This window comes from Azolla caroliniana, unplaced genomic scaffold, assembly GCF_043228905.1.
Source record: "Azolla caroliniana isolate FFs.n. ecotype wild unplaced genomic scaffold, voAzoCaro1.0.p SCAF_15, whole genome shotgun sequence".
Taxonomy (NCBI): Eukaryota; Viridiplantae; Streptophyta; class Polypodiopsida; order Salviniales; family Salviniaceae; genus Azolla; species Azolla caroliniana.
This window is the reverse complement of record NW_028230450.1, coordinates 13677076-13690438: the sequence shown is the minus strand read 5'-3', so window position 1 is coordinate 13690438 and position 13363 is coordinate 13677076.

Genomic DNA, 13363 nt, shown 5'->3' with positions numbered 1-13363 from the left:
ACTGGAAATTGAATGTGGCTACGGTAACGGACACCTTCCCACTTCCATTCACGGATGGAGTCCTGGATGCGGTCGCCGGTCATGAGGTGTATAGTTTTCTTGTCGGTTTCAGGGGCTATAATCAGATCCGGATGCACCCCGCCGACTAGGAGACAACCGTTTTTGTCACCGAATGGGGAGTCTTTGTTGCCGTAGTGATGATGTTCGGACTGAAAACGGCGCCGACAACCTTCCAGCGGATCATCATGGAGATTTTCGGAGAATTCATTCCGGCATTCATGCAGGTGTTCTTGGACGACTTCGCTGTTTATAGCCGTGAAGGGGGATCACCTTCAACACCTCCGACTATGTTTGGAGAAATGTAGGGTTTACCGGCTAAGCCTTAACCCAACAAAATGCGTGTTCGAAGTAACTAGTGGAGCGTTACTGGGCCACATAGTGAGCAAGGACAACATCGCAGTGGATCCGAACAAAGTAAAAGCAATCCTGGAGGCACCGGCACCAACCACGGCAAAGGCACTAAGCCGGTTCTTAGGACAAATTCGGTGGCATAGCCAAATGCTCCGGTATTTGGCAGACCTGGCTACACCATTGCATACCGCGGTACATCGGACACCGTTCCGATGGACGAACACAGAAGACCAGGCTTACTGGGCACTAAAAGTACTATTGTGAGAAGCGTCGGTGGTGCAATCATTGGATTGGTCTAAAGAGTTCCATATGTTTGTTGACGCGTCCGACATCGCAATCGGGAGCGCGCTTATGCAACTTATAGAACCGAAATGGTACCGGCCAGTGTATTATGCCAGCCGGAAGTTGTCCCAAGCAGAACGTAATTATTCCACAACGGAAAGGGAGGCCTTGGGTATGATCTACAATGTCACCAAGTTTAGACACTATCTGTTGGGAAGGAAATTTTCCTTTCACGTAGATCATTCGGCGCTCCTCTACTTGGTGTCCAAAGCATCACTCACCGGTAAGCTAGCCCGGTGGACGTTATTATTACAAGAATTTGAGTTCAAGATATTCCACCGACCCGGCATACAACATGCGGTAGCAGACTATTTGAGCCGGTTAGATTCCAGCGAAACCGGTGACGGCGTCCCAGAAGACTCTCCGGATGCAAAGCTGTTTAGAGTCACAGCAGAAATGGCAACGGATGGTACGGTCCCAGAGGAAGACAAGTCGCTCACCAACATGCACCAATTTCTGAGCACCGGCTTACCTCTGGAGGAGATGAATAGAGACGAAAGGAAACACTTAGCGGTTCAAAGCCGGCACTTATGTCTATTATAGGACACACTGTACCACAAAGGCGCAGATGGCATATGGCGGTGTGCAGTGCGCAACGATGAAAAGGGAATAATATTGCGCGAAGCACATTGCGGAGTGGTTGGAGGACATTATGTCGGAGACACTACGGCAAGGAAAATATGGCAGAGTGGACTATGGTGGCCAACAATATTGAAGGAATGCAGTCCGGTACGCTAAAGAATGCGTATGTCAGCAAATGGGCCAACTAACCGAACAAGCCAGAATGCCTCACCAGCCCGTGCTACCATTAGAACCATTTCAGAAATTTAAGGGGAAGCCAAATCTAAGGCACCTTAAGATATTTGGTACAGTAGCTTGCATATGTGCATATGATGGATAAGAAGCGGAGAAAACTGAAACCGAAGTCAGAGAAGTGCATCCTAGTCGGCTACTCACATGAGCAAAAGGGTTATAAGTGCAATAGCCCCCGGACACAAACAGTCCAAGTAAGCTGAGATGTCAAGTTCAATGAATCGGCATCATAGTACTCTCTACTGACTCTTATGTCCGACTCCGACCCGATTCCGGAGGATGAGGCCAATGAGCCCAAACTGATCTAGGCAGAAGATGAAGAAGGATTTCCTACTCTAGATGAGAGTCCGATCTCATTCCGGCTAGCTGGGCCAAACGAGCGACTGAGTCAAAACGACCAGTCAGATGACGAGCTGGCAAGTGGTGGAGACTCGGTCGTGCTCTCCCCACGCAAGGAACCGAGCAAACGGTTCACGCACAAAGAGAAGGGGAAGAAGAAGATGTCGAAATGCGCCACCGACAGAGACGAGTCGGATTGGAATGAGTTCGACTCCGGAAAGAACGAAGACAGACCTTCAGAGACGAAGTCCAAGCTAGCCAAGAGGGCCTTGAAATTGGCTAACGAGAAGTTGCGTTGATCCACCCGCCAGAAGAAACCTGTCAAACGGTATGGGTATAACGAATACATAGCGCATCATTATGCGTACATCATGAAGGTGGCAGCAGTGCATGAGCTAGAGAGCTACGTAGAAGTAGCAAAAGACGCAAATTGGCATGCCAATATGGAGGGAGAGATGCATGCGTTCATGGAGATTACTAGAGTAATAGATAAGAGGAAATTAAGATATGGATTCTATAGAAAATTAGGGTTTTTGAGTCTTATGGCTTCCGTAGGGAAATTAGGGTTTATGAGCCTTATGACTTCCGTAGGAAAATTAGGGTTTATGAGTCTTATGGCTTCCATAGGGAAATTGGGGTTTATGAGGCTTATGGCTTCCGTAGGGAAATTAGGGTTTATGAGAGATATGGCTTCCCTAAGATAAGGGAGCTAAGAAGGAAAAGAAAATTAATGGAGAGAGAGTATGAGTGTAGGAAAAAAAAATGGAATATATATGGAGTTCCCCATTGATCATATGCATGTCCCCTTTTTGTTGCATGGCCTCTACTTTTAGTTGCATAGCTTCTTCTTTTAGTTTTGCTTACCGGGCGGTTTCGGGTTTTGCTTCCCGACCGGGTTCTGGTTTTGCTTACTAGCCGATTTCCGGTTTTGGGAACTTGGCCACCATCATCCATCAAGACAAAATGGCCAAAGTGCTCTTAGCACAAATGAAAATGAGGGTCTCAAGGTGCTTATATAGCCAGGGCCTTAAGTTTCCTATCTATGTGGGATAAATAATAGTTCTATTTTCCCTATCTTCTCAAACATCCATCTTCTATAACATGCCATTAAGCTAATATAAAGTACTTTTATTTTTTTTTTTTTTTTTTTACATAGTGTGAGAAGATTCACACGACAACGTGCGAGATATTGTCACGCAATACACGAAGAAGGGGCAATGGCTTGCTCACGAAGAAAAGAGGGATTCAGATCCGATTCCGAAACCGAGATCCGGATTGGAAGACCATCAATTGAGGGCTTGAGAGACTACGACCGAGAAGGGAATCGATGCAACCATGGTGGAGCAGTTGCTAAAAGAAATGGAGAATCTGAAGTCGGATGACCGTCCCACAAGCTCCAAGTATATGGACTGTCGGTGCATATGGTGTGATAACACCGAACATGATCAGAGGGATTGCGACGAGCACAAGGAGGCGTTACGACGGGATCTTATCTACTACGAGGGAAATCAGATCCATTCGATGGACTCTCGGAAGCCACTCCGACCGAACTTCCAGAAAGGCGGCATGAAGAAGGTCGTCGAGGAGGAAATAGCGGCGAAAAGCAATTATGCGACAACTACGGGAAATACGTGTCGGGGAGTCATCAGGAGCAAATGCGTCTTTTTGGCCAGAAGTGCTAGAAAACCCTGAGAAAACCGATTCCAATGATATCTGAAGCACACCGGAAGGCATCCGAGAAGCTACGAGATGGGATTGTCTCATTGACATGAGGTGTATGTAGACGAGAAACAACGGCGGACGGATGATGCGGCCGGACCATCAAAGACAACAGAAAACTGGAATTCCGGAAGGAAGGGGAAAGAAAAGACGATTCCGGCATTCAAACTCGCCTCGGACATCGAACAACAAACGTACTTGAAAAAAGTGTTCGAGGAGAGAATCCTCGATAGCCGGGTGGAATTTTCGCTTCGGGAATTACTCAGAATAGCGAAGAAGGAGTTTCATGATCTTCTTGTGGATCTCGTGAAGAGAAAAAGACAAAGTACGGAGGAGAACGCTCCAAGGGTAAATGCGAACACGGTTTTAATGAATGACACCGAAGTGGAGGAAGAAATTCCGAACTCCCACTACACAAGGCCACACTGGGCACGTGCAACTACAGAGACTCCGATCCGAATCGGCAACATCAAAGAGCCCGTGCTAGCATTGATTGATCACGGATCGGAGATCAATTTGTTGTCCAATGAGTTCTACCGGAAGGGGAAGTGGCCTATAAACACTCACCATGGATGGAAGATCCGGGCATCCACTAAAGCAACGGAGGATTTATTTGCGGCTTGTCTGGATGTGACAGTGAAGATTGGGGATGTCAAGATCGACCAAAATTTCTTCGTACAAGATGAGGTCTCACATTCCGTGATCCTTGGGCAACCCTTTATCACGATGAGGTTTCACAGATGGAGACATAGCGAAAGCAACACGCCAACAACAGGAAGCGTGATTCCAGAACAAAAGCCGATTCAACACAAAGCATCAACTACGACCGCGGAAGATTGAAGAAGGAGATTGGGTGATTGTCTATGATAGTAGTCTGGATCATCAACATACAATGATACGGAAGTTCGCGAAAAGGTGGTTCGGGCCATACGAGGTTCGGAAAGTTTTCGACAACGGAACTTAACAACTATGCGAGTTGGATGGAATAGTACTACGGTTGCCTATAGTGGGGAAACGGGTGAAGATTTTCAAGAAGCGGACTGACAAAGAACCCTATGTAACCCTAGACAAGACGACATAAAGGAGCAATTGGGCAAAGCTCGTGGTGATGCAGAAAGCGAAGGATGTGGTCTACAATTGATAGTTGATATAAGGGAGGAATTGGGTAGTGCTACGGATGAAGACGAACAACAGGCATCGGGAACTTCGGCACATACCGGAGGATGTGCGGGTTTGGAGGGGGCGAGTGTCATAGTGTAATTCGCACACTACGTGAAATTTACATTTTTTCCCTCCGAATGGGACAAAGAGTGTTGGTATAAAAGGCCAACTCCTTCCAAGTTGTATCCGTCCGAGTGTGAACTCGTTAATAAGTTAGGGTTTAGTATATAAGTGAAGACCTAACATTGTAATAGATGACGAAGAGCATTGTAATCTTTGAGTGAGAAACGCGTTGGGAATAATCGAGAAGCTTTCCATTAGAGCTTAGATCTGTGTAAGTCTCAAATCTCTCATATTTCTGTTTTGTCCATATGTTGTTTGTTGTACACAGTCATAAGATCTGAACAAACGCTTCCGCATAAACGTAAGATCATCTACAAGTGGTATCAGAGCTGGTTTTGCTATGCGGCGGCAACAGAAAACAGAAGAAAAAGCTGAAAGAAAAGACCAGGTCAAAAATCTCAAATCCATGAATAGAATATGGCTTCAATGTCTGGAACAGGAACAGGAGTTGAAATCAAAAAGTTCGACGGCAAAAATTTTGCCCTATGGAAAGAGATGATGTAGGATGTGTTGATCATCCGAAGGCAGGTCCAAGCCATTCGACATAGAGAAAAGCCTTAATAAATGAAAGTAGAAGAGTGGAAGTCATTGGACAAGATAGCAAGATCCACGATCCGAATGCATCTGGCTGAAAATGTCTATTTTAGCATGGCGAAAGAGACAATAACATTCTCGTTCTTGGAGCAGTTACAAGTTGTTTATGAGAAGAAGTCTTCATCTTCAAAACTGCTCCTGATAAAGCAGTTGTATAACATGAAGATGAAAGAGATCGATCCTGCGACCTCCCACATCAACAGCTTCAGTCGGGTGTTGTCAGAGCTCTCGTCCCAAGGGATCAACTTCGAAAAAGAAGTAAAAGCCCTTGCCCTCCTGTCAACCTTGCCAGCGAGTTGGGAGGTATTCTGTACGACATACGCCAATAGCCGGCCGATCCTAAATTTGGACGAAACAATTGGCCAAGTTCTCACAGAGGACATTAGGCGAACGTCGATGGGACTGACCATCGACAAGTCAGTAGAAGCTCACCACTCAATTGATTTGTTCAACTGATAGAGTCGACCGAAAGAAAAAGCCAACAGAACCGGTCGACAATACAGTCGATCGAGACCAAGGGGAGAACGATAGCGGTCGAAGTCAAAAATGGGCCGAACAAGTGAGTACTACACACACTGCAGGAAAGTTGGCCATAATGTTTCTGACTGTTGGTCGATAAAGAGGAAAGAGAATGGTCGGCGATCCAAGTGGATCAAGGGACGTCCCGACTCGGACCACTCTCCTGTCGGAAATCAGATAAATGTAACCAACACCCGATCCAGAGAAATCCTCTCTCTAGAGGACTCGATGATTGGAGAAGTCCTATATAGTGCACAAGTTGCACATACGTGGCTACCGGACTCCGGTACCACATTCCACGTAACCCCCAACAAAGAGTGGTTTTCGGACTACTCAACCGAAGCCAGCGGCACAGTCCAACTAGGCAATGGGCAAGAGTGCAACATTGCAGGAACTGGAGAAGTTCCCATCAGATTGCCAAATGGCAACACGATTACCCTGCACCAAGTTCGGCATGTACCTAATCTGAAGAGGAGTGTCTCCATCGGCATGTTAGCCGAAGACGGGTACAGAACGACTCTACACAAGTTGACTTGGGCAATCAGCCGCGGAAACCTCAAAATTGGGAGCGGGTACAAGTACAACAACCTGTACCCATTGATGGTGATCAACCCTGAAGGGATCGTGAACGTAGTCGAAAAGACCGACCCGAGCCTATGGCATGGCCGACTTGGCCATATGTAAACAGCCAGACTTGATCGGCTGATGTCGATAGGCTACATCCCAAAACTCCAGACAAAGACGGACTTCTGCGAGCATTGTCGGTATGGGAAACAGATCCGAAGTCCGCATTCTCTCCATTACGAAACGATACGACAGCCCCTAGAGCTCGTGCACACAGATATATGTGGGCCCATGCCAGAGCGATCACTAGGAGGATCCTGGTACTTCATCACCTTTGTAGATGATTGTACACGGAAAGTTTGGGCGTATTCCATCAAGTCCAAAGACGAAGCGCTCGAGGTCTTCACTCGGTGGATAGCCGAAGTAGAGAACCGATCAGGATACAGAGTGAAAACACTCAGGTTCGACAACGGAGGCGAGTATACCTCCAGAGCCTTCAAACAATACCTGTCCAGCAAGGGGATCTAGCATCAAAAGACCGTTCCCTACACACCCATGCAGAATGGGGTGGCTGAATAGATCAACCGAACGATCCAGGAGAGGATGACGGCAATGATCCAGCAAGCCGAACTGAAGCTGGAATTCTGGGCCGAGGCATTGCAGACGGCAGTGTACCTGATAAATCTAGCACCATCAAGAGCAATCAAGATCGAAGTGCCACAAGCACTATGGTGTGGCAAACAGTCGACCTATGACAGGCTTCGTATATTCAGATGCAAAGCCTATGCGTTCATCCCTAGGGAGAAAAGGACGAAGCTGGCACCCCATGCAATGAAGTGCATCTTTCTCGGTTATGGAACCAATGGGGACTTCAGCTATGGCCGCACCAGATGCCAACACATGGCTACAGGCCATGAAATTCGAAATGGACTTGATTCATCAGAATCAAACACGGGAGTTGGTCGAACTACCAGCAGGAAGAAAGGCATTACCCTGCAAATGGGTATTCCGATACAAATATGTATCTGACTTGGAGAAACCTAAGTACAAAGCTCGGGTTGTTGCAAAAGGATTAAAGCAGGAATACTGGGTCGATTACGACGAGATATTCTCACCAGTAGTCAAGATGACGACCCTTCGACTCGTACTAGGAGTTGTTGCGACAGAAAACTTAGAGCTCGAGCAGATGGACGTAAAGACGACATTCCTACACGGAGATCTGGAAGAAGACATATACATGTCTCAACCAGCAGGCTTCACGGTGATGGGGGAGGACAGTCACCTCGTACGCAGACTGAAGAAAAGTCTATATGGCCTCAAACAAGCGCCAAGGATGTGGTACCAGAAGTTTGACTCCTATATAAGGAAGCTTGGATACAATAGATCAGACTCCGACCCATGCATGTATGTTCAGACACTAGCCGACGAGTCCAGGATCTATCTAATCCTATATGTCGACAACATGCTAATTGCAGGAAGCAATCAACCAGAGATTGGTAAGCTCAAGCGGAGCCTTCAAGCAAAGTTTGCAATGAAGGAACTAGGACAAGCCCGACACATACTGGGCATGAGGATAGAGAGAAATCGGACGGCCAAGACTCACCGACTCTCACAGTCCGACTATATCCACAAAGTGCTAAAGCGCTTCAACATGGAGACTGCAAAGCCAGCGCTAACACTGGTTACGACGTCGATCAGACTATCGGACAAAGACTCTCCTGCTACAAACAAGGAGAGAGGGCTTAATGGAAAGATATGTTAGGAAACAGGTCCCTCCGGATGGGAAGTGAGAAGAACAGTACTGATGAGCAAACCGGATGTGGAATACCCAGCCACGGAAGACCCGGTGAGAACCGGATGACGAGTACCCGACTACGGAGAGCCGGATGGTGCAGACCCGGTGAGAACCGGATGAGGAGTACCTGGAAACAGAAGACCCGGTGAGAACCGGATGACGAGTACTCGGCAAGCACCGGATGATGTAGGCCCGGTGAGGAGTGCTCACCGGATGAAGGGACATATCCGTAAATATGTTTCTGAGAGTCCATCGGGGCTATATTTGTAAATAGCCGAAAAGTCATATTAGTATAAATATGACTTAGGGCAAACTTTAGATAGAGTTGTTGTCATTCTTCTTGGCGCAAGATTAGAGTGCGCAACTGTGTACAGAGAGAGTGAGAGAGAGGAAGAGGTTGTTGCCTCTGATTGTAACCGCCGCCTGTGGCGAAGATAGCAAGCTTGAGGTCGTGGCCTCAGTGCTTTCTTATTGTACATTCTGATATAGAGATAGTTTGCGGTCTGTGGGCTGCCGTGGTTTTTCCCGAGTTTGGGTTTTTCCACGTAAACATCCTGTGTACTCTTCTCTCTATAGTGTTGTGCTTTCATTCCCTGCTTTCTGTGTTTTATTCTAGGCTCGGTTGCGAACGAGCGTTGTTCATCGGGAGCGTGTAGTTCATGTCAAAGTGGTATAAGAGCAAAACGACACAGAAAAATGGACGATTATGTCAAAGTGGTATCCGAAAGGGAAACGGTTATCCCTAGCAAGAGTGAAGTCAAGCTTGCTAGATGAGGAGGCGTGTCGGAAAGATAAGGATACGAGCTCCGACTCCAAAGCTCACCTTACCGAATCAGAACGCGGAAGACATAGAAAGTCGGGGACACGGTCAAAGTCAAGAGGGAGGCCTACATGCTTCTATTGCGGAAAGCCAGGACACTTCCAGAAGAACTGTCGGCATTTCTGTAAAGACAAGGAAATCGACGATACCGATTCGAAGTGGACACCGACCGGAAGGGAACGACGGCAATCACGGCAAGTGAAGAAGAGTTGATGCTCATCACCGAGGAGAGTGAGATAAACCTTGCCGGTGACGAGATGACCTGGGTGGTTGACTCCGGAGCGTCGTTCCACCTTACCCCGGACCGGAAATGCTTCTCATCCTACTCAGCCGATGATCACGGCTGTGTCCGGATGGGGAATGAAGGTACATGCCGAATTGTCGGCATAGGAGACGTGTGGTTAACAACCCCAACCGGATGCAAGCTGTTGTTGAAGGATGTCCAACACGTTCCGGAGGTTCGTCTGAACTTGATATCAGCCGATCGGCTAGATGATGAAGGCTACACGGGTAGCATCCGGAACAGTGTTATGAAGTTCAGCAAAGGGAGCCTGATTGTGGCTCGGGCCCGGAAGGTCAACACACTGTACCTGATGAATGCCCGGTTATGCTCGGAAGAAGTGAACGTGGCATCCGACATTGCCGGTGAGCTGTGGCACAAGAGACTATGCCACATGAGTGAGAAGGGGATGAAGATGCTTGCAGAAGACAACCTCATTCCAGTGAAGAACGTGCACTTGGAGAAGTGCACTGATTGTCTGGCCGGTAAACAAAACCGGACCTCCTTCCGATCGAGGCCATCGATGAGACGTAATGCACCACTGGAGTTGGTGCATACTAATGTATGTCAAGTGGATACGAAGTCACATGCCAGATCACAGTACTTCGTGACGTTCATAGATGACCACAGCCGGAAGCTGTGGGCCACACCGTTGAAGACGAAGGATCAGGTGCTATCCGTCTTCAAAGAGCTCCACGCGAGAGTGGAAAGAGAAACCGGCCGGAAGCTGAAGGCGGTTCGAGCGGATAACGGAGGTGAATATCGGGGGCAGTTCGAGGAGTATTGTCGCTCGAAGGGAATCCGGCTCGAATTTACCGTGCCGAAGACACCGGAACTAAACGGGCTGGCCGAGAGGATGAACTGGACCATAATGGAGAGGGTCCTGAGTATGCTGGCGCATGCAAACCTACCCAAGTAGTTTTGGGCTGAGGCACTGTCGACGGCGACATATGTGATAAACAGATCACCCTCAGTACCCTTGGACGGAGACACGCCACAAAGAGTCTGGACTGGTAAGGAAGTGTCCTACCCGCATCTGAAGGTATGCGGGTGTCTTGCGTATGTGCATGTAGCTAAGGACCGGAGAGGAAAACTAGATCTAAAGACCCGGCCATGCATATTCCTCGGTTACGGCAACGATGAGTTCGGCTACCGAGTGTGGGACCTGGTCAACAAGAAGGTATTCCGGAGTCGAGATATTATCTTCATGGAGGACAAGACACTCGCCGACTGGGAGTCGAAGAAGAAGATAATGAACTCTGAGTCGACCGGTAAGGATCGAATCTACGATGAGCAGACCCAACCTGCAAGATACCGGTTAGCACTCGAGGAACCAGCCGGTTACGGTGAGGACACCGAACCGGCAGAAGAAGAAGTAGAGGAAGTTGAAACCAGAACCGGCCAAGAACCTGAATCGGATTCGGATGAAGAGAAAATGGAGGAGCCGGTTACCAAAGCCCAAAGACGAAGATATCCTCTTAGAGAGAGAAGGGCCCCCCGGAGATTTCCGGATGTAAAGCATGTGCTGCTAACCGATGAGGGGGAGCTAGAAAGCTTCGTAGAGGCGAAGGATGACACCCACAACTACAAATGGTTAAGTGCCATGTAGGATGAGATAGATTCCCTACATAAAAACCATACGTACGAATTGGTGGAGTTGCCGAAAGGAAAGCGGGCACTCCGAAATAATTGGGTGTACAAGTTGAAACCGGGAGATGCCGGCAACCCCCCGAGATACAAAGCCAAGATCATGGTGAAGGGGTTCCAGCAGAAGAAGGACGTGGACTTCGACGAGATATTTGCCCCGGTAGTAAAGATGACCTCCATCCGGACGGTGCTGAGTATAGCAGCAAGCATGGACCTCGAGGTAGAGCAGCTGGACGTGAAGACGACATTCCTTCACGGCGACCTCGAAGAGGAGATCTACATGCAGCAACCGGAAGGATTCGTGGAAAAAGGGAAGGAGCACCTAGTATGTCGGTTGAAGAAGAGGCTGTACGGACTGAAGCAGGCTCCCCGGCAATGGTACCGGAAGTTCGACTCCTTCATGACCAATCCAGGGTACCACAAGATGCAGGCCGATCACAGCGTGTTTGTTAAGAAGTTCGGAGGAGGCGACTTCCTGATACTCCTTCTATACGTGGACGACATGTTGATCGTCGGACGGGACCAAGTCAAAATACGGATGCTGAAGAAGGCTCTCAACCAGACCTTCTCAATGAAAGACTTGGGTCCGGCAAGACAGATGTTGGGGATGCATATCATCCGGAACCGGCCATCGAAGCAATTGTGGTTGTCACAGGAGAAGTACGTGACAAAGGTGCTTCAGCGGTTCAACATGTTGGAAGCGAAACCAGTCGGATCGACACTCCCGGAAAACTGTAGATTATTCGGTAAGCAAAGCCCGAAGACGAAAGCAGAGAAGGCTTATATGATGAAGGTTCCATATGTCTCTGCCGTCGGGAGCTTAATGTACGCAATGGTGTGTACCCGATTGGATATAGGATACACAGTCGGAGTGGTGAGCCAGTTTATGAGCAATCCCGGCAAGGAGCACTGGAACGCAGTCAAATGGATACTCCGGTACTTGAAGGGCACTTCGAATATGTGTCTCTGATTCGGCTCCGGAAAACCTCAACTTGACGGTTTTACCAATTCGGACATGTCGGCTGATGTGGATACCAGCCGGTCCACATCCGGGTATGTAATGACATATGCAGGGGGAGCTGTTTCGTGGCAGTTGAGGCTACAAAAGACGGTTGCATTGTCAACCACGGAGGCGGAGTACATGGCGGCTGTGGAAGCCGGCAAGGAAATATTATGGATGAAGGACTTCATCGGAAAGCTCGGTATCCGGCAAGATGAATACCGGCTCTATTGCGACAGTCAAAGTGCCATCCACCTTGCTAAGAATGCAGCCTACCATTCCCGGCCGAAGCATATCCAGCGAAGGTATCACTGGATCCGGGAAAGAGTAGATGACCAGGAGTTAGCGCTGACGAAGATCCACATGGCTGAGAACGGGTCAGATATGTTGACCAAAGTACTGATACCCGACAAGCTGGATGCATGCCAGAAGCAGATCAGATTAGTAACACATCCCATGCTGGAGTGAAGGGGGAGTTTGTTAGGAAATAGGTCCCTCCGGATGCAAAGTGAGAAGAACAGTACTGATGAGCAAACCGGATGTGGAACACCCAGCCACGGAAGACCAGGTGAGAACCGGATGACGAGTACCCAGCTACGGAGAGCCGGATGGTGCAGACCTAGTGAGAACCAGATGAGGAGTACCTGGAAATGGAAGACCTGGTGAGAACCGGATGATGAGTACCCGGCAAGCGCCGGAAGATGCACACCCGATGATGAGTGCTCACCGGATGAAGGGACATATTCGTAAATATGTTTCTGAGAGTCCATCGGGGCTATATTTGTAAATAGCCGAAAAGTCATATTAGTATAAATATGACTTAGGGCAAACTTTAGATAGAGTTCTTGTCATTCTTCTTGGCGCAAGATTAGAGCGCACAACTGTGTACAGAGAGAGTGAGAGAGAGGAAGAGGTCGTTGCCTCTGATTGTAACCGCCGCCTGTGGCGAAGATAGCAAGCTTGAGGTCGTGGCCTCAGTGCTTTCTTATTGTACATTCTGATATAGAGATAGTTTGCGGTCTGTGGGCTGTCGTGGTTTTTCCCGAGTTTGGGTTTTTCCACGTAAACATCCTATGTACTCTTCTCTCTATAGTGTTGTGCTTTCATTCCCTGCTTTCTGTGTTTTATTCTAGGCTCGGTTGCGGCCGAGCGTTGTTCATCGGGAGCGTGTAGTTCATGCCAAGATACCCTACGCATCGACAGTAGGAAGTATCATGTACGCAATGGTGGCGACCC